The sequence below is a fragment of the Lontra canadensis genome, unplaced genomic scaffold, assembly GCF_010015895.1.
Source record: "Lontra canadensis isolate GAN:19392208 unplaced genomic scaffold, GSC_riverotter_1.0 scaffold9, whole genome shotgun sequence".
NCBI classification, from domain to species: Eukaryota; Metazoa; Chordata; class Mammalia; order Carnivora; family Mustelidae; genus Lontra; species Lontra canadensis.
Genome location: NW_022631003.1, coordinates 4,016,481 through 4,042,206, shown reverse-complemented (window position 1 = coordinate 4,042,206; position 25,726 = coordinate 4,016,481). Strand labels below are relative to the sequence as shown.

Genomic DNA, 25,726 nt, shown 5'->3' with positions numbered 1-25,726 from the left:
AAAATATAATGTCATTCTCTTGCCCTACTCTCTCCTTCTGGGCACATGATATCATTTCTATTTCTTGTTTTTTTGTTTTTTTTTACTGTGGTAAAACATTTACAATATATAACATAAAATTCACCATCTTAGCCATTTCAAAGTGTACACAGTTCAGTGGCAATTAGTACCTTCACAATGGCGTGCAATAATCCCCACTATATAGTTTCAGAATGATTTCATCATGCCAACACTGAACATGAGACACTGTACATCCTAAGCAGTAACTCTGTGGTCATCTAACTCCTCAGCCCCTGGTAACAATTTATGTGCTTTGTGCCTCTATGGATTAACTATTCTGTTTATTTCATATAAATGGAATCCTATAATCTGTGGCCTTTTGTGTCTGGCTTCTTTCACTTAGCATAATGTTTTCAAGGTTTATCCATGTTGTAGCATGTATCAGTACTTCAGTACTTTTTATGGATAACCAGTGTTCCGTTGTCTATATATACCACATCTTATTTAGCCACTTATCAGTTGACTGATAGATACGTAGTTGTATCCACACTTTGGCCATTGGGAATAGTGCTGCTATGAATATTTATATACACATTTTTGTTTGAATATCTGCATTCAACTATTCTGAGTGTGTATCTAGGGGTGGAATGTCTGGATCATATGATGACTCTGTGTTTTACTTATTGAGAAACTGCCAAACTCTTTTCCATAGCAGCTGAACTATTTGATATCCCTACCAGCATTGTGTGAAGGTGAAAATTTCTATACATCTTGGGGTGCTTGGGTGGCTCAGTGGGTTAAAGCCTCTGCCTTCAGCTCAGGTCATGATCCCAGGGTCCTGGGATCAAGCCCCACATGGGGCTCTCTGTTCAGTGGGGAGCCTTCTTCCCTCCCCTCTCTCTCTCTGCCTGCCTCTCTGCCTACTTGTGATCTCTGTCAAATAAATAAATAAAATATTTTTTAAAAATTCCTATATATCCTTAGCAACAATTATTTTAATTTCTTTTTTATTATTATAGCTATCTTATTGGGTGCAGTGGTATGTCATGGTGGTTTGTATTTTAACTTCCTAATAACAAATGATATACAGCACTTTGTATGTGCTTTTGGCAATTTTTGTAACTTCTTTGGAAAAATGTTCATTGAATTCTCTTGCCCATTTTTTAATAGGGTTGTTTGTCTTTCTGTTGTTGGGTTGTACATTTTCTTTAAGTATTTATGTATTCTTAGTACTAAACACCCTGATCACACATGATTTGCAAATATTTTCTACAAATTTGTGAGTTGTCTTTGGCTCTCTAGTGTCCTTTGTACAAAAGCTTTAAGTTTTGATAAAGTTTCATTTGTCTGTCACCTTGTGTTAGTCATATTCTTTGTGTCATAACTAAGAAATCGTTGTCATATCCCAGGTCATGGTTTTCCTGTTTTATTTTCATAGTTTTAGCTCTTAACTTTAGGCCTTTGATCCATTTTGAGTTAATTTTTAAGTATGGTGTGAGGTAAGGGTACAAATCTATTCTTTTGTACATTGCTATACAGTTGTCTCAGTACCATTTATTGAAAAGACTGTTCTTTCCCCTCATAAATGGTCTTGGCACATTTGTCAAAAATCAGTTGGCCATAGATGCTTGATTTCTGTACTTTCAAGTCTATTTCATTGGTTAATATGTTTATCCTTATGTCAGTGCCATACTTGTTTAATTACTGTACATTTGTAGTTAGTTTTACAAACAGGAGATGTGAGTCCCCCTTTTTTGTTTTCCTTTTTTGATATTGTTTTGGCCACCCAGAGGATCTTGAAATCCCATATTAATTTTAGGATCAGATTTTCATTTCTGCAAAATGGCCATTGGACTTTAATAGCGATTTCATTGATAAGGTAGATTGCTTAGAGGTATACTGCCATTTTAACAAAATGAAGTCTTCCAGTCCATGAACATGAGACATCTTTCCATTTATTTAAGTCTTTTAAGATTTATTTCATCAGTGTTTTGTGGGTTTTGGTGTACAAGTTTTATACTTTGTTAAAATTACTCCTAAGAATTTTATTCTTTTAATGTTATTATAAATGGAATTCTTTTCTAAATTCTATTTTTTGGATTGTTTATTGATAATATATAGAAATGTAAATAATATTTGTGTGTTGGTGTTGTATTCTGCAACTTTTTTCCAATTTGTTCATTACTCCAATAGTTGCATTTGTGGATTTTTAAGGTTTTACATATATAAGATACTGTCATCCAAGAATAAAGGTGATCTTACTTCTGTTACAATTTAGATGCCTTTTATTTATCTTTCTTGCCTAAATGTACAGGCTATAAATTCTAATACAATTTTGAAGTGCAAAAGTGTCTTTTTCCTGATTGTAAGGGAAAAGCTTCAGTTTTTCACCTTTGCTAATTATGTTAGATGTGGGTTACTTATAAATAACCTTTATCTTGTTGAGAAAGTTCCTTTCAGTTTATTGAATCTTATCTAGTTCTAGTTTATTGAATCTTATCTAGTTCTAGTTTATTGAATCTTAACCAGTTCTAGTTTATTGAATCTTATCATCATGAAATGGTGCTGGATTTTGTGAAATTTTTGTTTTGTTTTGTTTCTGAATCATTTGAGGTGATCATATTTTTTGTTTGTTTTTGTTGCTTTTTGTCTTTCTTTACTAATGGGGCATGTTATATTGACTTTTATATATTCGACTACTTTTGCATTCCTAGAATAAATTCCACTTGGTCATGGTGTATAATCCTGTAAGTAGGCTACCAGATTCAGTCTGTTAGTATATTGTCCAGGATTTTTGTATTTTTGTTCAGAAAAGATATTGCTCAGTTTTCTTGTGATGTCTGGCTTTTTATGAGACTAACCTCACAAAATATGTGAAGAAAGTGTAACCTAAAGTTAAGGAAGGATTTGAGTTAATTATTTGGTAAAAGTTTGGTAAAATTAACCATTAAAGTAAACTTCTCTTGTACTTTTCTTTTTGGGGAGGTTTTATGGGGACATTTCATGAGGTTTTAATTTGCAGTTTTATCATCACTAATGATTTAAGTAATTTTCATGTACTTATTAGACATTTTTCTTATGTGAAGTATCTGTTAAACTCTGTCCCATTTTTAAGTTGTTAGCTGTCTTTTTATTGTAGGGTTGTAAGAATTGTTAATATATCCTAGACACAAATCAGGTATATATTTGTGACTATTTTTTTTCACAATATGTGGCTTGCTTATTCAATTTATTGTAACTTTAAAAGAAATTTTTAATATTGATGAAGTTTAATTCTTCGTTATTTTCCTTTAACAAGTATTAGTTTGTCCTGAGATGCTAGAAACTCTGTTTTTCTGGATTTAAGTCCTTTTCTCAGATATATGGATTATAAATGACTTCTCTTAATTTGTGTTCTGCCTTTTCTCTCTTTTAATGATGTCTTTTCATGATCAGAAGTTTGTAATTTAATGAAGTCATTTTTGTCAATCCTTCCATTACTGATTAGCATTTTCTGTATTCCATTTAAGAATTCTTTATCTTGGGACACCTGGGTGGCTCAGTCGGTTAAGTGTCTGCCTTCAGCTCAAGTTATGATCCTAAAATGCTGGGATTGAGTCCTGCATCTGGTTCTCTGCTCAGCAGGGAGCCTGCTTCTCCCTCTGCCTGATGTTCCCCACCCCCCTCAACCCCCTGACAAAGAAATAAAAGAAAAGAAAAGAATTCTTTATCTCAAGCTCATGAAGATATTTTCCTATACTTTATTCCAGAAGTTTTACTGTTTTTCCTTTCACATTTAGGTCTGTGATCTATTTCCATTTATCCAATTAGATAAGAATCCATTTGGTTTAGGATCATTTGTAGAAAATAAATCCTTCCCCTACTGAATTAATGATATGTTTTTGTTACAAATTAGGTGATTTTCTCTCTCTATATATGAGTGTTTCTGGACTCTACTTTCAGTTCTATTAAACTGTTCTTGTATCAGTAAGATGAATATTATGAATATGAAACTTTATAGTAGTTTCATATTGAGTAGTATAGGACTTTCAACTCTTTTGAACTTCTTTGATAATTTCATAGAAAATCTAAAAACGTTAGAGTTGTGTATAAATTTTTAATTAGCTTGCCAATTTATATTAAAATTGGCATTGAATTGTATCTGTAAATCTATATGGGACAAATTGACACCCTAACAAGATTTATTCCTCCAATACAAGAATATGTATTTCCATTTCCATTTATTTAGGTTTCATTCAATTTTCCTCAGCAATGTACAATATTTAATATAAAGATTATACCCATTTTTTTAGATTTATTTTTAGGTATTTAATAGCTCTTGATGTTATTATAAATGGCATCATATTAAATCTTTCCTTCTTATTAATTATTTTTATTAACATATAATGTATTATTTGCCCCGGGGTACAGGTCTGTGAGTCATCAGGTTTACACACTTCACAGCACTCACTAAATGTCTCTCTTTTTTTTTTTTTAAGATTTTATTTATTTAGTTGAGATAGCACAGTGATGGTGCGGTTGGGGGAGGGGCAGAGGGAGAGGGAGAAGCAGACTTTCCAGAGGGAGTCTGATGCAGGGTCTCCATCTCAGGACCCTGGAGATCATGACCTGAGCATAAGGCAGATACTTAACTGACTGAGCCACCCAGGGGCCCCTTAAATGTCACTTCTAACTATTTGTTTCTTATATATAAAAATTTATTTTTGTATATTGGCCATTTAGGTAGAAAACTTGGTAAATTCATTTATTCTAAGACTGTTGGCGTATAGAAACATAATTTGCAAATTACATATTGTTTAGTTCATATATATCTCTCACATAGTCTTCTGTCAATGTGTCCAGGTACAAACTGTTTTCTGGAAGCTTCTATGTATGATGTCAAAATAGAATTTGTCCAGAGGTACTTGTGTGACATATGGAAGACAGAAGTAAAGCTGTAGCTGTTTTTCACAAAGGTTCATATGTTCAGATGTGGTATCAGTCAGAATCTGACAGATGTGTAACAGAAATATCCTCAGTTTCTAGTTTGTCCCTGAATCTTTTTATCCCATGTTTAGGTTTTTTTTCCACCCAAGTAACACTCACAGGCCCATAACCAGACTGTTGGGTACAGACCTAAAGAAATAAGCAAACAGGCAACAACGTCCCATAAGCTTCATGTGTTAAATTCCTGTTAAACCTTAAGCTTATAATTATAAAGGATAAACAACTTAAACCTCTAACAACTTTGCAAAGAGCAAATAAACAATAAAAAATATTGTAAGACATTCAGAAGAAATATTTTTAATAAAGGAAGATATAAAATAAATTTCTACCTTATGATGGGTTTCCTGAAAAAGGCTTGAGGTAGTATATAAAGAAATAGTTATTTAAGTTAATTATTTAAGGAAAAACACGATAATTGAACAATAAACAATTTATTTTATATTTAAAATTAAATGTCAACTTCTGGGGATATCAACAATGTAGATTGCTTAATCATTTTTTTATTTTAGCACTGTTCAATATGTAGTTTGCAAACAGATAAAATGCCATAAAATTTAAAGTATAAAAAAATTCTGCATGTTCAGTTTGAGTTTATGCACATCTATTCTAATTGAGATTAGACAAAAAATCCAGCTCATTTTTTTTGAAAATTCATCTTTTTTTTTAAAGATTTTATTTATTTATTTTACAGAGAGATCACAAGTAGGCAGAGAGGCAGGAAAATAGAAAAGGGGGAAGCAGGCTCCCCGCTGAGCAGAGAGCCCGATGTGGGGCTTGATCCCAGGACCCTGGGACCGTGACCTGAGCTGAAGGTAGAGGTTTAACCCACTGAGCCACCCAGGGGCCCTGAAAATTTATCATTTTAAATGAAAGTATAAACATATGGATTATGGAGAAACCCATACTTAAGCAGAAAAAGCGAGGTATTTTGAAAAGAATATCACAACTGTAAGCAGTAATCATTGAATAGATGGTACGAAGTTCTTAATTCTTTTTGCATGAATGTTTACATTAGGCATGCCAAAACGTTCAACCTTACTTTGATAAAAGACCTAAGACAGTTGCATACTGTAGACACACCATTTAAGAAATCAAATCATGGAAATCTCAGTTGTATATACTTCAGTTTTTACTACAGTCCCTCTCTTAACAGCAAATATCTAATCCACAGCCTTAGGAATAGGCAGCACAGCAAAGTTAATTTCCTGTACTGTCCTTTATTGGCCTATTGTTACCTGGTTTCTGAATTTCTCATTGACCTCCTCCAAATCAGTTCCACGATCTTCTGGTCTGTTGGACATGCACAGAATCTGTTCTCTATCTGCTCAACACCACAAATATTAAATTTTTAGTTTAATCTAATACCACTATAAGTTTTTGATCTCTTGGGGAAACCCTTTCTGATCATTGAATTGAAATAGCTACCTTTGCCTAATTACTCCAAATATCATTCCAAATTTGCTTACTGGTACACCCTGAACCTAGTTGTAGGAGTACTCCATTCTAGATTTGCCTGGCATCAGTGTATGCTCTCCCACTGCAAATGCAGTCAATACAGAGAGAGAATGGGTAAAGAAATGGATATAGCATCAGTAGAACCAAGTTATACTCCCTGTTACCCTTAATTGCTCTGTAATTAGCAGACCTTTTAAACATTCTGACCCTCATCATCCTTTGTTAGTGGAAACAATAGAATGACATTAGATGGCTATGAGATTAAAATGATATGGATAAAAATACTACAGAAAAACAAAGTATTACCATAAGATATGCTGATTTTTGAAAATATCTTTGTAATATTCTGAGATAGGACTGATTTTTTCCTTTAGTAATAATATTACTAGGAACACTCAATATGGGATTATTATTACTAAACTTTGAGGTATAATAGATTATATTAGATTTTGTGAATGGACAGTATTTACATTTAAAATATATATGTGTGTATGTACATATGTATTGTATGTGTACATATATATATATAATATATACATATATGTACCAAACAATTGATTCACAAATTTTTATTGATTGATTTTCAGTAAGTGTATCTCTTCTTGGTATTCTTTATATAAAATTAAGATCTAAGAAACTTTTTAAGCAGGCTTAAAGTTGTTGAGATTCTTGCTTCTTTCCATGTTAAAAATTTTATACTAGAATAATAGTACAAATGACAAGATTTTTTTCTTTCTTATGCCCCTGTATGAATCCAATCACGAATAACTATTTCCATGTCTTTAAGTAAGTGATTTTATCTCTCTGGACAAACTTTTTTTACATAAAATGAATGAAACAGTTGGAATATAATTTTCTGTATGTTCATTTAATCGAAATCCTTCCTCTGATTTCAAAGGGTATTAATATAATTTTAATGTTGTTCTTGCTCTTTTAACAAACTTGTTTTCACCGCAGTATATTCCTTATATAATAGAGTATTTGAAAAAAATATCACTTGTTTTCTTTCTAAGACCTTTAGCTAACATTAGCTCAAATTACTTTTATTTTGCCCTTGAGATAGATTCACCTAAATAATATTTTCCTTGCTAACCTCAATAGTCTGACACGGTATATTACTTTTTGAGTCACTGTCCTCCTTTTCATTTCCAATATTTTCTTAGTCATAACTTTAAGAAAAGACTTTTGTAAAGCCACATCGAATATTGCTAGCTCTTTATTTTCTTTTCTTTGGAAATTGTGAAGTATTATAGTTCAGTTAGGGGGTTCTTACTCTCTGTCCCAGAGAACTGACTCCCATCTGTATTCATTTTTTCCCCCTCGTACAATTCTGGATTTTCTTTATTCAACATTGTGTGTGTCCAGTTTAAAAATCCATGTGGTTAATTTCTCTTTATCTAATTTTGATACAGAGAGTCCTGATGTTTTTTGCCTACGAGTTAGCTATAAAATTATTAGCAGTACTGCCAGGCCAAATGATCTTGAGAAAAAGGAGTGGAAGGGAAACCAGAATGGATATCTCCTCCGCCTTTAAGTGTCATTAAAACAAGGGGATGGCTCCACTTATTTGCTAGAAAACAAAAACAGAGTGTTCATGAGCTTTTTAGCACTAGAATTAATTTTTTTCTTAATTCTTAAAACATAGTATAAACTAAATTTTAATTAAAAAATAGTACTTAAGAGCACATTCCCTAAAAATAAAAGTATTCATTTCCTAAAATATTAAAGTTTAAGACTAACATGCCAGAGAGATAATTATTGATATTTTATGTATAAACACATTCTTATAACATGAATTTAATTTTCCTCTAACTTCAGTGTTCACAGATGAAGAGTGAACACCTCACTATTGGCTTAAATAGCCTGGACGAGGGAGGAAATCAAATCTAGAAATTAGGAATCTGAAAACGTAGCAGTAGTAGCAGTGACAATAAAGATAAAATAATAATGGCTAATATCTTCAAGTTCTTGATAAGTGATTGGAATTACTACTTTATATGCATTACTTTAACCTTACAAGAAAAGTTAAGGATATAGTTTGAATCTTTATGTATCTGTTATAGATGAGAAAATTGAGTCTTGAAGAGGGCTTTGTACATTTTCAAGATCATACAGATAATTAGTGGTGAAGTTGGAAGTCTATCCAAATTCTTGCCCCAGAAAATAAACATTTATTCAATTCTCTGTCTTGGAAAGAAACAAGAAAAAAGAATATCTGTATCTTGAAAGGCAATGGCAGAAAGTATATATACAATTAAAAAATAGCTATAAGTCTATACAAACATTGGACAAAATTTAGAAAAGTTTATTATTTTTTCATTTTTTCACAATCAAAAATGATACAAATGGGTTTTACCAGTTAATGTGGTTATTAAAGGTATAATGTTTAATGACATGTGGCAATCTTGATTGAATGGAACTCTGTAGTACCACTGATCTACAAGGATATACAAGTCTTTACACCAACATGGAGCATTTTCTTGGTACCTCTCTTATGTATCATTTCTGTGGTCTACAGAAAGCCTTAGCTAGGTTTACACTTAATGAATTTCTAGTTTCTAAAGTCTCTAATTCCCACACTTGCCATAAGACACACTTTTCTCCTCAGTGCCCCAATCCAATTTAGTTTCTATTCTGATTCAGTAGCCTAAAATAGATGGCAAAGGGAACATTAAAGTTGTAAATAAATGAATCCATTGAAAATGAATAAAGAAAATGATGAAATGAGATCTTAATCAGAACACAAAATTTAAAGAAAAAATGAATAATAGTATTTTTTTTTAATTTTATTCATTTATTTGACAGAGATGCAGCGAGAGAGGGAACACAAGCAGGGGGAGTGAAAGAGGGAGAAGCAGGCTTCCTGTCAAGCAGGGAGCCCCATGTGGGGCTCCATCCCAGGACCCCAGGATCATGCCCTGAGCAGAAGGCAGATGCTTAATGACTGAGCCCCCCAGGTGCCCCAAACTATAATACTTTTTTAAAGTAAAGAACAGAGAAGAAAACATTAAGCAAAACAGATGAAAATACTTTTAAAATAGCAACTAATATTTTAAAAATCCCATACAATGAAGGGATAAATTAAATGTCAGTAACATGGAGTCTAGATTAAACAGTGTCTGAGAAATGAAATGAGAAAAGAGAGAAAAGGACAAATGACCTGACCTTCATTTAATGGGTATAAGTCTTCTATAAAGGGCAAAGAAGTGATGTCAACAGAGACGTCAACCTAGTAGCACCAGGTAGAGGTCCTCAACCCATTCCCCGAGCTTGAGGAGAACATATGAGTAGAAGAGAGAATAAAAATCTTTGTCTTGCAAAAGCTAGAATACATCGACATCCAGTATGTAAGTAGTCTTCTTAATATTTGTGAACAGAAATAGTATTGATTGTAAATTTAATCTCAGTATCCAAGTAAAACCCATTTCTTATTAGCCGGTGGTCTCCTTCAAGGAACTTTGGGATACAAACATCTAATTCCATTTAAATTATCCAGGATTCTAACCACTGAGAGAGAATGTTTGTTGGGTATGATATAAGGTAGGTGGTAGACAGGAAGAGAAATTGACAACAATATTGATAGGACCAAAGCCTGGAACACAGATAACTAAACTGGATTCTTATTCTACTTACTAATTTCTTCTAAAGCTAGTTTACTTGCTTCTACATGCAGCTGTTGGATGCAGCTATTTGAATCATGTAGTTTATAATAAGTGGGATCTAGACATTGTGCTGGGAGTATTTTTAGAATAATTATTTCTTTCAAGTGGATATTATAATGATCCTCTCATACAAAGACATTTATTGGAAAACATACATTAAAAAGGTAATTGATTATTCTTGTCTTTTTCCTCCTCCCCCTCCTCCTTTTTTTCCCATCAAATATTTAAAATTGATTTTAAATTCACATCTATTACTTCAATTCCCCAACTATGAAACTATTCTAAAGTAAGATTTGAGAAATATTTTAGAAAATGGAAGATAAATATTCATATAAAATTACAATTTTGCAAGATATACAAGTATGTCATTAAAGGGATTAGTTTATAGAGAGGTTGTCTCCTCTTAACCTACACTTAGAATAAGGGCCTTAATGTTAAACATTACATAAATAGGAGAGATTTAATTAAAACTTCAAGAAATGTGTTACTGTTAATTGAATTCTTGCTATAGTTACCTTTGCAAACTAATGTTAATGAAACTCCAGTTCAAAGTGGATGGGTTTGGGGAATTGAGATAGCTATTTATTTCCTTACCTGAGATGCCATGATAATTTTGTCAGTAAAATAGAGAGCCCAATTAGGAGAGTTCTCCTTTATAGCTATTGATCAAGTTTAGACAAACTGCTAGGATTTCTAAATAAAACGAATCAGAGGTTCAAAGGCCATAAAACAAGGTCAGTGAGTGAGAAAGGGAAGTACTTCCCGCATTTTGGAAGCCTTTCACCTGTGGAGCAGAAAATGGACTTAACTCCTACCTGAAGCTAGGTTCTGCCCCGCCCCTCACCTAGCTGGCTGTCCCTTCCCCCACTCGCTGAACCTCCCAGTCTAATATCTCTCGGTATGGTATTACCAAGCTATAAATTGCCCTAGAGCTTAGAGACAATCAGGTCAGCCCCACTCTCACAGGGAAAAGCTGCTTACTTCCGAGCAGAATCGTTCAGGGGAAAAAGAGGAGGGGGGGAACCCGTGCCTTAGTCGTCACTGTGCTGGCGAAGGGTGGAGAGATGGGGGAGGGGACTGACAGAAACTGCGACCCCAACGGGGTCGCACTTGGCCCAAGTCTGCAAACTTAGTGGTGGCTTCGGGGGAAACTCCCAGAGCACTCTCCACCGCCAGGCAGCCCGCCGCTGCTGGGTGGAGTCGCGCTCCCCGGCCCCACCTATGGGACAGATCTCCAGCATTGCTGGTCCACAGCACCCTTCCCGAAAAGTCTCCAGGCATCCATCTAGCAAGACTTAGATCATTCCGCCCACCACTTCCACCCCAGGACCCTGACAGAATACTATGATTAGCCTCTGATAGCCCAGAGGATCCCCTCCCTGTGTCTCAGTTTGAGGACGCTCGTGCAGAATCCGTTCGCATGCCCGCCTTGCTCCGCTTTCACAACTCTGCTGGGTCAAATGGCCAAAGACAAACTTCTGCCTCTCCTTCCGCTCCCACCTTTTCAAAAACCCACAGCCTGGGAACCCACACACATCGGAACTCCTAGGGTGCTGTTGCAGTCTGGGCATGCTCAGTATCAGAGCAGGTTTTGATTGAAAGTTAAAAAAAGAGAGAGAGAGAGAGAGAGGAGAAAGAAAGAAAGGGTGAAAAAGCTTTGTATTATGCTGTCTCCTTCTCTTGTACAAATGGCTTGCTGAACAGGTTGTAGGGCATCCCCGCGTTTACCCAAAGGGTTTATCAGATGCCCTTGATTCCGTCTCCTTGGGATCTGTACCCCTCTTAGTTCGCCCCCTCCCCCAGCCCTCCCAAATCTCCCTCTTCTGGTCCCTGTCCGCTGTGGGGATGGAGAGACACTAACAGAACTGGGATGGGCGATGTTGGCTGAGCGGATCCACCTATGATTAGTGCGCCCGGATTGGCTCCTTGGAGCAGCGTACCCGAGGTGGAACCAATCAGGCGCTCGGGGCTGGGAGATGATGGGCGGCCGCCTCCTCACTGGAGGGATTCCTGGAGAAGCTGCAGTGTGGGGATGCTCTAGACCGAGTACTGCCCTCGGTGTCTTTCCACCTCCTCCTTCTGCAGCGGCGGCGGCGGCGGCAGCAGCACTTAGCAGCGGCAACTTGAGGCTGCACCCCGGGCCAGCCCCCCAGGGTGGTGCTCAACTGAGACCGGGGCTCAGCGCCCCAAGGGGTGTGTGTAGGGTGGGGGTGGCCAGCTGGGACCAGCTGGTGGCCCTGAAAAACCTCCCACACACCCACACCCACACACCCCTTTTGTGTTGCAGGCTGCCCCTCCAAGAGCAGAGGCAGCAAGAGGACGTGTGTGTCTTGCACAGGTCCACGCGGGGAGAGCAGTGGGGACGGAGACCGGCACCACCTTCTGGTCCTCGCTCCAGGTAAGACAGCGAGACTGGCAGCGTGGCCACCTCGGAGGTGCCCATTAGCTTGAATCCCTCCGCAACATTTTACTCTCGGTACACTTGGGTTTTGGTGGTGGGAGGCTGCAACCTGGGGAGGAAGCCCCGAGTGGCCTATTGTGAGAAACATAATGAGCCACATGTTCATCTCCTGGAAAAGCACTTTGCACAGTGCCTGTGATTTATTTAGAGCGTGGAGTTGCTGTTGGGCATCCCCCATCTTCTTGCTCCCTCTTTCCTTCTCATTCTTTCTTCTCCGACCCCCACCCCCAATCTCAATCTCTCACCTCCCCCGCCCCTCGCTCAGTCTCTCTCGCGTCTTCACCCTCCTCCCATCCTAAGGCGGCACAGGGTTTCTTTCTCATCCTGGAGAGGATTGCCTTTTCTCAGAGGAAAGGAGGGGGTGGGGGTGATGGAGAAAAGAGAAAGATTTCTTTCTGCCCCCTCCCCAGGGGGCGGGGGAGGGGGACCGAGGTAGATGCAACCTCTGCGAAAATTAGAGTACAGAAAGCATTTAAACTGAATAAAGGGAGTAGACAAGCCATCCAGCCCAGGCTGTCAGAGAGGGGAAGCACCAAGTTTGACTTGATCTCCTCCTTGCATGAGGCTGTGCCTCTTACTTGATTCCTTCAAATGAAACAAAAATAACCCACTGATCTAACCCACTTTCAACTGCTTAATTGCTGTTGCTTTTAAGTGCTAACCATCTGACTTTTCCTGTTTCCATCTGTCCTGTGGGGCTATTTGGTATTGCCCATCAGTGGTAATGTCTGAACTTTCAGGGGTTTCTCATGCAAAGAAAAAAAAAATTAAAAACAGATGGTTACTTTCCTCAGGTTCTCTGGTATAACCTTTATGTTGGGAAGTAAAAAATGTAAAGTTTCAAAACATTTGTAAGTGACACTAGTGTTATCAAGAGGTTTGGCTTTCTACTTTGAGATGACAAACCTTCTAGTTAGTTTTGTGTACATGTTGATTTTCACTTTATTGAATATTAACCCTTCGGTGAAATAAAGCAACAGTTTTACTTTTGTGTTAAAGCTAATTTTGTGTATGAGTTGCCAGTTCATTCTACCTTTTCTCTATGTTTGCATTTTATTGCCTGGATATCAGATTCATGCCTTGCCTTATTTTCCTTTAATGAGAATATTTAGTGGCCGTAAACATGGTGTTTATGCAATTTCAGTACTCCATTTGAAAGGCACATGGAAGCTCGGCTGGCCAAGAAGCCTCTTGTACTGGAACAAAGTTTAGAAAGTAATGGTAGGAAGATAGCCTCAAATTTAAAAAATCTTAAAAGGAAAATTGTTTTTGTTCTCATGCCTTATCATAAAAAAGAGAAGGCTATCAAAACAACTGTGTTCCCTGGCCGCCTGCACAATAGGTCAAGTGAAAGGTACTTGTTGGACGGAGCCTTGACAGCAGCTTCAGCATCTAATTCCATCATCCGTGATATAAGCTTTCCTTTCCTATTATTCATCAGAGATGGCTAAGTGATTATTGTCAGATGGGAGGAGGTAAGAGAAGTGCCTAGTTGAATGTAATGGGAAAACATTCCAAGTGGGTTCTACATGAGCAGAGAGAAGCCAGCAGATGTTAGTGTCCAGATGAATCCTTTCCTTTGATTTATCAGGGGAAAAGCCAACTCTTACAATTTTTTTCTACGTGCACACTTGGGATAAGAAAAGGCAGTCTTCTTTCTAACTCTGTCTGCTCTTCCACACTAATTTATGTACCCCAGAAAGTATTTTTTTCAGCACATATCTTTAGTGTATAAGTTTGTGCACTGACTTAGAGAAGAGCTGGTTTTACTTACCATCAATGTAATGCATATTTTCTAAACTCATTTTCCATTTGAGACACTTATCTTTTCTATTTAAGTAAAATTACCTAGAGTCATAAAAACAGGATCTGCTGTCTAGGGTTTTGACATTTAAATGCCTTTTCTTTCTTTCTTTCTTTTTTTTTTTTTTTTAATGTAGTGTCTCTGTTGAAAGCTAACTAATTTTTAGAGGTGCCACCTTTTGGATACAAGGACAAAAGGACAACCGCTTAATTGCCTCATGTGTGTACAACTGAATTAACAAGTTTAGACATGAAAAGATGTACAAAAAGGAAACCCAATTACTTCCCATGTGAGCAAATTAAGATTTTGTTTGCTTATTTCTCTACCGTCTTAGGAAAGGTAAAAGTTTGGGCTTGATTTATAACATTTTCATTTCTTTTTACAAATGTTAACTATAGCAAAGACATGTGAGAGAGATGCATATAAGTATTGAGTTTTTCACATACTTCTGAAAAATTAAGCCTTTATATTCTGGAAGTCAGAACTAATTCCAATTTATAATGAGTGGGTTGAGAAGAGACTTGAAATGATACATGGTAGGAAATTATTTCCCTGTCATCCCACAAAATGTTCTGGTGTGATAATTTCATACAATCTTCATATTTTCTCCTTTAAAAAGAATATCTTAGTAAATCTTATTAATGTTTCAGAGCAAACATGGTAATTAGACTTTTGCATATGTTTATCAGAACTAAAGGCTGCTCCTATAATAGGAAATCCTAAAAAATTAATTCCATAAAATACCACACAATAGAGAGTTGTTGCAGAGTGGTTTGTAGCTTCATTTCCTAATGGAGAATATTATTCTATTTGGTCAAATGATCAGATAGTTCTAATCAAGAAATATGAAAATGGATAAATAACATGGTATTTATATGATAAGATTTGCATATTAGGCTTGGTGCTAACTGCAAATAAAACTAGAATATACTAGCTTGTTTTAATTATATTTGCAAAATGAAATAGGAGATTAATAAATAAAATGCAGAATGTGTTAGAAATCTGAAAGTTAATTTGAACTTCCTGTTAACCTAAACACACCATGGACATGATATCAATTCATCTCTTTTGAGGTCAGTTTATTAAATCAATTTAGAGAAATTCCCCAAGCAGGTTTTGAGAACTATCTAATCCTAAAGAACTCAACTTAAGACAGACAATTATATGAGCCTGAAATACTTATAGCTCTTGTGATTTCCAGTTTGTGCAACAGCCGGGAAGAGATATCATTAATGCCAAATTGGAACATAACATTTCTTTTTCTAATGGTAGTGATTAGATGATTTAAGGGAGGGAGAGCAGAAATAAAACAGTTTGATTACATAATGGAACAAATTTGGTCTGTTATTACAAAAAGCCAAGACCAAAGTTAGACTTTCTGCCATAGAATAATGTGAGTGTGGGTCTTGCAAGTGTTTTTGCTAAACAATAATGCTTTTTAAAATTAATATCTGATCTACTTGTGGATTTTTAAAATTTTTACATGATTTGCTTGTCATAAATCTATCTGTATCAAAAGTTTAATATATAAGAGATGCTTTTTAGCTGAATTTGTTTTCCATTGAAGTTGGCCAAATCTATTTAAATAGGAATAAAGTATATGGCAGTCTAAATACATACGTATTTATCATTTAGGGATACATACTGACACATACATATGTAGACACATAGGTGTATATGTGTCTACATATACATGCCTATACATGTGTATACATTTTTAAATTATGTAACTTTTTCTAAAAGGATTAGAGATTAATGGACAGTATCAATAATCTGCTGAAGCTAAGGAGTACTCCTGTAAAAAGTAACATTCAAAGAAAAACAACAATGTCTTGGGGTGTTTTTAATGGTTCTTTGGTTGAAAGCCTAGGAATACCCAGAGGCAAAATTAAAGGGGGTCTAGATCTTTCCCTTTATATAGCTCTTCTATGGCTTTGGCAAGAAGTTATTTTTGTATGAATTGTGTATTAAAACAATCTCTCGGTATGAGAAGATGCACCTCTATATACAAGTAACAAGCTGAAGTCATATTTTCACATGATTTGGATGTAATGGAAGGATAAACTTTCTGTTTTTATAAGGCTCCTATCAGGTGTTTCTTTCAACATTTGCATAAAGGTTGACTTCTTCCCCATCTTTTACATAATTGAATGACATGGTTATCACTGCTTTTTCAGGTAAGAGGGTGTGGTTGGTATCTTTGATAATTACTCTAGGAATGATAGTTATTTTTTGTAGTATTTTTGAAAACTTGATTGAAACCTCTCCATTGAGTGTGGCCATTTTTATAAAGCGGGGATTTAATTTCTCCAGTTAGAAGAAGACAATGTTTTTCCTTCAGCTTCTCTTAGAAGAAGACAGTGTTTTTCCTTCAGCTTCTCTGTCATTTTAAGATTTCTTGAAGAAATATTTTATATTGACTATAAGATAAACTATTGTAGCAGGGCATATGAACATCATTCTACTCAGGTGTTAGTAAAGGAAAACAAACTTATTTTAAATCATATTGCAAATATATTCATGCTATCTATTGCAAGTAAGAAAACATGCTGTCCTTTCTTGTATCTATGAATAAAACTTTAACTTTTACTGTTTTAAAAATATTATTTTAAAGTGTACAATGAGAAATATGCTGTCAAAAGAGTAAGCACTGGAGATGTTATTTGTGTAGTTTGAAATAGAATTATAGAGGTCTTCTTGCAAAGACGCCTCCTTTAAAAATATGTTTCCTTAATTTAAAAGCAATATTTAGGGGAGTTCTAAAACAAAGCTCAATTTAGAATAAAAATAATACATTTATAATAGTATTAGAAATGAATATTCTGCCACATCTTAAAAAAATGAAAAGCAGATTTAAAAAATTATTTCTCTAAATTCTATAATTTTTATATTTAGTTTAATTATAAATGTTATTTGTGTAGAACTAGTGCTTATTCTCTCTGGGTTTTTTGTTTGTTTGTTTGTTTGGTTGGTTGTTTTTTGTTTTGTTGTGTTTTTTTTTGTCTCTACAGTGCTCAGGGCTTGGAAGTTTATGTGGCATGCTGGTTTTCATAATTTACCAGTAACGTAAATGAGGGGATGTCAAAGTTCATCTTTTTGGTTACTGCTATTGCGGAGATACAAAGAAAAAAATACTGGTCATTCCTATATTGGTCTCACATGTAGTACGTTGGACATACTAATTATACACATAGGGAGTAATTTTGTTAAAGAGGAGCTCTGGAAAATTGTAAAGCAGATGAAGATAATAAATGCCCTTTATTTCGTAGTTGGTTGTACAAAATGGGAGCTGGAAAATTTCCATGCCACATGAGAATGGGCTTTTTCAGCTAGTATAAAATCTGGTGAAACTATTTGGTTAAGGTATAATTTCCTAACAGCCAGGTAAGACATTTCATCACACATACCAGATAACAACTCTGCTGTAATAACTCCAAACACTGTGGGTAAGATATACGGCTAAGTGCCTCAGTCCAAAATTAATTTTTGGTTGAAATATCCAATTAATTGAGTCCAGATATTGTACTGAAACTTGGGTCTTACCACTTCCAAGTGAACTGATTTCACTGTGAAATATAGCTTTCCTTTTAATTCTAAACAGTGTAGAGCTCATATAATTATTATATTTTGCCAAAGAATATTATGAGTAAAAGGAGTTGTATGTTTTTTTTTCCTTCAATAAGTAAATGTTTCCTTTTTTTTTTTTCTTTCTAAATAGCTTAACTAGTTAATCAAGGATAAAATGCACATAGACACTTAAACACAAATAGAATCACAGAGTTACTTAAAAGTAGAACATTCTTATAGTACCATTGCTTGAATAAGACATACTATTTCTTGTCTTCCTCCTACATCCTGCCTGATAACAACCATATTTTCAGTCACCTGGAAATTGAGGGAAAAGGCAGGCAAGACCACCTCATCCCTCTGATGAGAATTCCCTGGGTGTGGCCTCTAGAGGGCAGTCTCTTGTTTTTATCCGAGGTCCATTTCCTCTCTGGGTGGGCCTTGTGGCCCAGACTTCACTCCAGCTTGGAGGCAGGTAATTGGATTTACTAATTGCTACTTAGAGATTTGTAGGCATATTTTCATCAACATGAGGGCAAAAACACACAGAATACTCAGACAAAACATACACAGCTATACCAAAGTTACTACGAACACTTTCAAAAGGTGATGTTGATCTTCTATGTTTTACCATAATGGATAAAAGAGCTTTTATTTCATGTAATTTCTTTTCATTACTCAAAAATGATCCAAGCAAATGGTGAGATTGTTAAACTATGAATCAGTAACTTTTTGTACTTATTAACACCAGTGGATAAAGCTGAAGTTATTGTTAAAAAGAATTTCAGATCCTCGGATTGGCTTTAGTACTTCTGAAATACATACCTGTGTCTTATTGTGTAGCCCTTAAGCATTTACATAACTTATCCTTATCATTGCAAATAATTGAGAATTGGTTTGCTTGTCTATGGAACTTCCGGATATTATTGTAAAACACCTCCTAAGATTGCTTTTAGGATGGATTATTAATAATCTATTTTCTGACATAATTTTATGTGTGTTACTGTGATTGTAAACAATGGTATAGCACCACAGCAGCAGGCTAGACTTACAAAAATGTCAATTTAGAATTTTGTGCTCTCTCCTTGAGAAGGAGAAAGAGCCAACTGAGTATATTTTTACTTCATGGTGTACTGTACCCCAGTATTCTAGCAATGTAAACCATGGATAGGACCTTGTTTACCGTCTATAAAATGTGTACTCTGCTGACTTGAGAAAAAAAATCATCAACAATTTTTTTTTTTTTTGGACAAAGAACTTAATGACTTTTGAAACAAGGACATGTGGTATAACACAGGGTAGGAAGGCCTCGCTGAGCTTCTCTAGCCATCAGGCTTTGAGTGTGCAAGATTATTAAGAACAGTTGACACAATTTCTCAGGAGAAAGACAAGGTAGCAAAGCATTGAATCTGTTTCTCACCTAGACTCTCCGCCAGATTCTGGTTTACAAGGCTGGCTTTCTGCCTAATCCCCAGCATTTTCATCAGATTTGAGGAATGAATAAAGTGAACCATTGGGCATTACAGCATATTTCTAGAGCACCAAAATCTCTCCTATAAATAGAATAACATCACCATCCTATTTTAACCAGAGTCCAAACTCAAGGCCACAGTTTTTATATTTAAATATATATGAACCAGACTACTATATGCCTAAAAATGCTTGAGTTTTATCTGTCTGGGGTCAGGAAATTCTCATGTTAAAACCCTAGTTAACAACATGATAGTACATATATTTATCTTTAGTATTTTTGTTAAAAAATATAATGTTAAACTTAAAAAAACAAGCAAGCACCTTGAGATATATCTAATAATTCAAGAAAGTGACATGTCAACAAAAAGCCAACATACTCCTAAATTAACCAAAATGGCTCTGCTTTTAAATTTTGAAAACAAAGCAAAAAGGCAAAAAGTACTTGATATACAAGCTTCCAATTCTTTTTTTTTTTTAAAGATTTTATTTATTTATGTGACAGAGATTACAAGTAGGCAGAGGGGCAAGCAGAGAGAGAGGAAGGGAAGCAGGCTCCCCACTGAGCAGAGAGCCCAACACGAGGCTCAGCTCGACCCCAGGACCCTGAGATCATGACCTGAGCCGAAGGCAGAGGCTTTAACCCACTGAGCCACCCAGGTGCCCCTCCAATTCTTTTAAAATCAAGATTTGCAGGTACTTTCTAAAGCACATCTAGACACCACGAAATGAATATTGATGAGCGGAGAGCCAACTCCTTCAGGAAAGAGTAGACAGGTTCTGTTATGGCTTTGAGAATCTGTTTCATCGTTTATATATTGAACACATAGCAACAGTTTTATTTCTCTTGACTTCTGGACCTTTAGACCCATATGCCTTGAAGCATATTACTACTCACTGCTAGAGTGGAAGAGATTTGCTCGGCTCTCTGGCTAAGAGTAATCTTGTAACTCCCTTGCTTTTCCTTACATTTTCTTCCTTCTTCAACTCTCCCCTTCCTATCCTTTCCTTATTCTTCCTTCTTTCCTTTTTCTATCTTAATAAATTATCTTCCTATAGAACAGGGAGCTTAGTACTCTAGGGCCCATACTAATCTCTACCAGCTGGATTTATTTTTTTGCCAACAAGCAAGAAATTTACCTCTTAATTTATAGACATTTTAGGTTAGCTTCACAAAACAGCTGTATAGTTAAATAAGGGAGCAGTCTCTTAATTTGTTTACGGAATGTGCCATGATCTGAATGTTTTTAAGGTCTTACAGGAAAAGTCTAACCTACTGGTAATTCCTAGAACAAATTTGATTACAGAAAGATAGAACAATAATGTTTGGAAGTCCTGATAAATAGCAGATCCTATTAGGGTTTTTTTTTTTTTTCCTATTTTGTTCTTCTGATAACAATTAAATCATTGTTTTCATGACACTTATATAGCACTGTATTTTTAGAGAATTACATTGCCGTATTCAATTTTGGTGGTGAAGAGATTCTCCATTTTACAGATGCAATAGAGGAGACTAAGAAATTAAGTTACCTACTTGCAATTACATACTTAGGAAGCCTTTTATAATTTTCACCTACTGAATCATACTGCCTCAACATTTAATTAAGAGGAAAAAAAAGTATGTTTTCAGATTTTCTCAATATATATGAAGTAGTTTGCTATTTCCTATCAAAATTTGAAACAAACGTCTGACATCACTAAAATTGGATATACTCTATTTACATTGAAAAGTTAGGGAAATTTTAATATACTGTCATTACTTTTGTGACCCTAACTTTGAAATAAGTTGTATTTGTATTTTTAAATTATTCAAAGGACAGCTTTTTAAAATGTAAGAGAAGTCACTAAGCCTGAGTCACTGGGCTCGGCTGGCCCTTTTAGTCATTGCTATATCACTGCAATACAAGATATCACTGCACTTGTTTCCTTATTTATGAACTATAGGGTCCTAGGACACCTCCTGAGTGCACAGAGATATGAATGAGATAATGAGTGTTATAGCTTTACCCCAAGTTCTCCATCTTCATCTCTATCTTCCTCATTTGTACTCGCACACACAACTTGTTACTGCTTCCTGAACTTAATATTAACGGAAGTTGTTCAATATCGATACTTTTCTCTTCTATTCCAAGATGGAGAATGCTAAGCAGGGAATATATCCAAGCGCAATCATTATTCTAGCCTCATGTGAATGAAGTCCATCACTTAGCAATTCTTAGTGTGAAGAAATAAACCCATTTGGGAGTGACTGCCAGGAGCCATACATGTTGCGATGTGGACCAACTTGATTGACTCTCTAGCTTATCTGATACAAGGAAGCAGGAGTTTTAATTGGGAAATGGCTACAGAAAGAAAGCAAGATTAATTAGAGCATAGGAAAGGTATTTTATGGGGGGTTTTGGACAGAAACAAGCTAATCATATTCTCGTATTCTTACATGTGCATGTCAGGTACTTTTCTGTGTACTTTCTATGCTTCACACCATTTAATATTTCCAATAATCTTCAGAGGTAGGTACTAATTTGTAATTCTTTACATTAGAAAATTGTGGGAAAAAAGTAACTTGTCAGGGTCCTGTGACTGTTACGTAGTAGGACATTGATTCGAACCCAAGCAGTCTATTTATAGAGCCAGTATTCAACCATAAGCAATCACATAATCATTCAGCTCCTCAGTGGAGGAAAGGGAGCAAATGGTGACCAAGAAGTAGAGGTTTCTAAAAGAGATTGAAGAGACACGCAGGCAAACTTTATCCACTTCATAGTTAGTCAATATGACCATTGTGGTGATGTGAGAAAAGCATGAAACTTAGAGTCTTATAGTCCTTGGTACAGATACCTACTCTGTAATGGTGAACTTCAATAAAATATTTCACTGCTAGAGGTTTCATTTCACTAGAAAGAAAAATGTAATGATGTTGGCAAATTGTCTCATACTCTGTTAGTAGGTGGCAGATCTGACCACTCTTGTTACACATTTTTATTAGTCAGGAACACTTTGACTTGCAAAAATTCCACCTAACTCAAAGTGATCTAAGAAAGAAAAGGGATTTTAGAACTTATGTTACCATAGAGTTCAAGAGTATTTTGGATTTAGTACTAGCTGGAAATGGGAAACCAAATCATAGGATCCCCTACTCCCTTCCCTCTCATCTTGGTTCTACTTTCCTCTGCCATCACTTTATTCAGACTCAGGCTCTTTGTTTATGGTGGTTGCAATGCACCAAGTAACTATAGGGTTATGTAAGAAACTTTGATGTGAAGAGAACATCTTTTTTTGCCAAAAAATTCCAGGATAAACTTGATGTGAACAACTTGGGTCACTTGCCCTGAACCCATGAAATAGGATGTTTATGTAGGCTGACCATTGTGTCCTCCCTGAATTTAAAAGTTGGACATAGTATTATTTAACTAAATGGAAAGAGTTTTGCTGTTACAAGAAGGAAAATGGCTAGATTTAGAGCAAGCAAAAGCAGCAAACATCCAGTTCCTAAGGTATAGGCACTGGCCCTGAGAAAGGATGCCAGTTAGCCTTAATGGTAGATCAGCCCCTATGGCTGGAGCCCCTATCAGCCCCCTGGAGAGCCCCTATTGTTCCAGACACTTAACACCTCAGTTGGTGGGTCAGGGGAAGATCCAGAAAATTCTACAGAATGGTCCATAGTAGTTGAGGTTGTGGAGAGTAGTGGCACTCAGAGGCTTGAAGCAATGGCCATTTACCAACAAATATGGAAATGCTCAACAATCTGACAACAGGTATGACTATATCTGTGTGGAGAGACTGAATATCAGAGGTGGAGGGCTAAGTTGAATGTCATTTAATTCTTCTGAGGTCTTTACTGCCTTTCTCTCCCTTTTTTTAATACAGTACTCAGATACTTAGAAAACTTGAGGATTCTTAAATTCTGAACTCAGTAGAGCCAACTGAAGATACGTACAGCGCCAGCTGTGCAGCGGACAATACTTCAAATTTTTGTTGTGTGTTGTGGTGGCGGGGGGGAGTAACTTCCAATTTATAACTACCTTATTGCCCTAACCATCTATATATTGTTACAGATGGAACAGAATGAATTTGCACAAAAATATGATACTTTTTCTCCTTGCTGTACCCCAAAATGAAAAGGAATTATTTAGGAATAATGTGTCTTTCTTCAGGAAGCACCAACACGGTTTTATTACATGCAAGCACTGTTTTGGATGCTGGGAATCCAGAAAGGAACCCATGAGACAAGCTTCCTGCTTTTAACACAGCTTGCATTCCAGGGAAGGATACAGACAATGAAAACTAGCATCAGTAACACCAAAACACAACTAAGGTGGTTTCAAAAAGTGAGAAACACTTTAAAATAATAAAACAGGCGAGTAAATAAGGCAATATTGGGGAGTCTCGTCAACTAAAATTATGCAAGCTGAGGCATAAAAGGAGAAGGGGCCACGACATAAAAATTTGAGGAGGAGCCCTGTAAGCAGAGGAAACCAGGTGCAGAAGCCCTATAGAGGGAATGAGTTTGGTCTGCTCATGGAAGACACGGCAAACAGAACTGAAGTGTAAAGATACTGGTTTCAGAGTAGAACCATGCTTTAATACTTTAATTAAAACAATCTTTAAACATGATTAAGGAAATTTTCAAAACAATATGATTGTATATAACCTCAACATCGTTTCAGTATAGGTAGTATCTCATATCTTTGTGATGTATTTCCAGTCTGTTCTTAGGCTTACATTAAAATATATATATATATTTATTTATTTCACCAAGAATAAGAGAGTACAAGCAGGGGGAGCAGTAGAGGCAGAGGGAGAAGGAGGCTTCTTGCTGAGCAGGGAACCCAATGCAAGAATTGATCCCAGGACCCTGGGATCATGACCTGAGCTGAAGACAGGCACTTAGCTACCTGAGCCACCTAGGCAACCCATTGGCTTACATTTTTTTATGGTTACAGTCATGGAATACATACTATTTCCACTCTGACTTTCAAAATGCATTGTTAAGTGTCTTACAAGTGTGTATTTTCATTTTCCATATTCATCTTTAGAAGTGTAACTCCCTTTTTTTTGTGGCATGTATCCCTTAGACACTTTCTATGTATCTTCTGTTGAATCTTGATAACCTTTCTTGTTTTGCCCTCCATTTCTAAGGGAATCGCATACATGGCCTACCCCCAATTTTATTATTTCTCTGAATTTAAGTGAACACCTTGGCTTTTTATTACATTAATGATTTTTTTCAATGTAATTTCCTTTTGAGTATATATTTGATTATATCCTACAAAACTCTAATTTAGATTTTGAAACAAAAGTAAATAAACACTGGAAACATAATGAAACAAATCATTTTGTGTCGATTGTCATTTAGACAACACGGGTCTCAGTGTCTTAACCGGAAATTATTTTTCCTTTATCTAGTTTCATATCCTGATTTCAAGAACTCCATAACCCAGGTCTACCTAGGTCACTTTATGATAGTAAACTGGGTGCTGAAGAGGTATATTAACTTTTGTGAGATTGCAGTACCACTCAATATGCTGCAGCAGTAATGAAGTAATAATTAAAGCGTCAATCTTAAATGGCCTTCTTTTTTTCCCTTAAGATTCCTCTGGACATTATATACTTTGATAGTGACCTATTTTGAAAATGGAGTTTTCTTTGCTGAAATTGCACAAAACCACCTATGTGTGAATATAAAGAGTATTATGCTGAGTATTATAATCAGTATTCTGGTCCATAAGTGACACGCTCTGTTTTCCTCATCTGTGGAACCAAGGTTCTTTTGTATCCAACTACCTTATGTTTTAGTATGTAGATACATATATACTTGCATAGATTTGGATTTTTTAAAATATTGTTGATTGTGCCACTAACTGCAAGTGTTTCAGGATTTTGCAATGATTTTTTTTTTTTTATCATCTCTGATTTGCCAGTGCCTGAGAGACAGTTGGAAGAGAGTGTTCTATAAAATTATTATGTATCCACATGGAGCCTGGGTTCCTTACTCAGTTAAGCGTTTCCCTTTGGCTCGGGTCATGATCCCAGGGTCCTGGGATTGAGCCCCACGTTGGGCTCACTGCTTAGTAGGAAGCGTGTTTCTCCTTCTCCCTCTGCCTACTGCTCCCCATCTTTGTGCTCTCTGTCAAATAAAATCTTTAAAAACATTTAAAAATTATTATGTATACTTAATACACACACACACAATATGGACAAAAGTCTACCCTACAACCCAGCAATTGCACTACGGGGTATTTACCCTGAAGATACAAATGTAGTGATCCAAAGGGTCATGTGCACCCGATTGTTTATAGCAGCAATGTCCACAATAGCCAA

The 25,726-nt window shown here is 35.9% G+C and overlaps 1 protein-coding gene across 2 annotated transcripts in view; it reads left to right on the top strand.

The window, feature by feature from the left end:
• The first annotated feature begins 12,180 nt into the window (after window positions 1-12,180).
• Window positions 12,181-25,726, top strand: part of SYT1 (synaptotagmin 1) — a 543,751-nt gene continuing 530,205 nt past the window's right edge. The window contains exon 1 of one of the 2 annotated variants that reach the window (XM_032854709.1): window positions 12,181-12,501. The gene's annotated coding sequence lies outside the window, so the exon portion shown is untranslated. The remainder of the gene's footprint in view (window positions 12,502-25,726) is intronic. The other variant, XM_032854708.1, reaches the window with a different exon arrangement.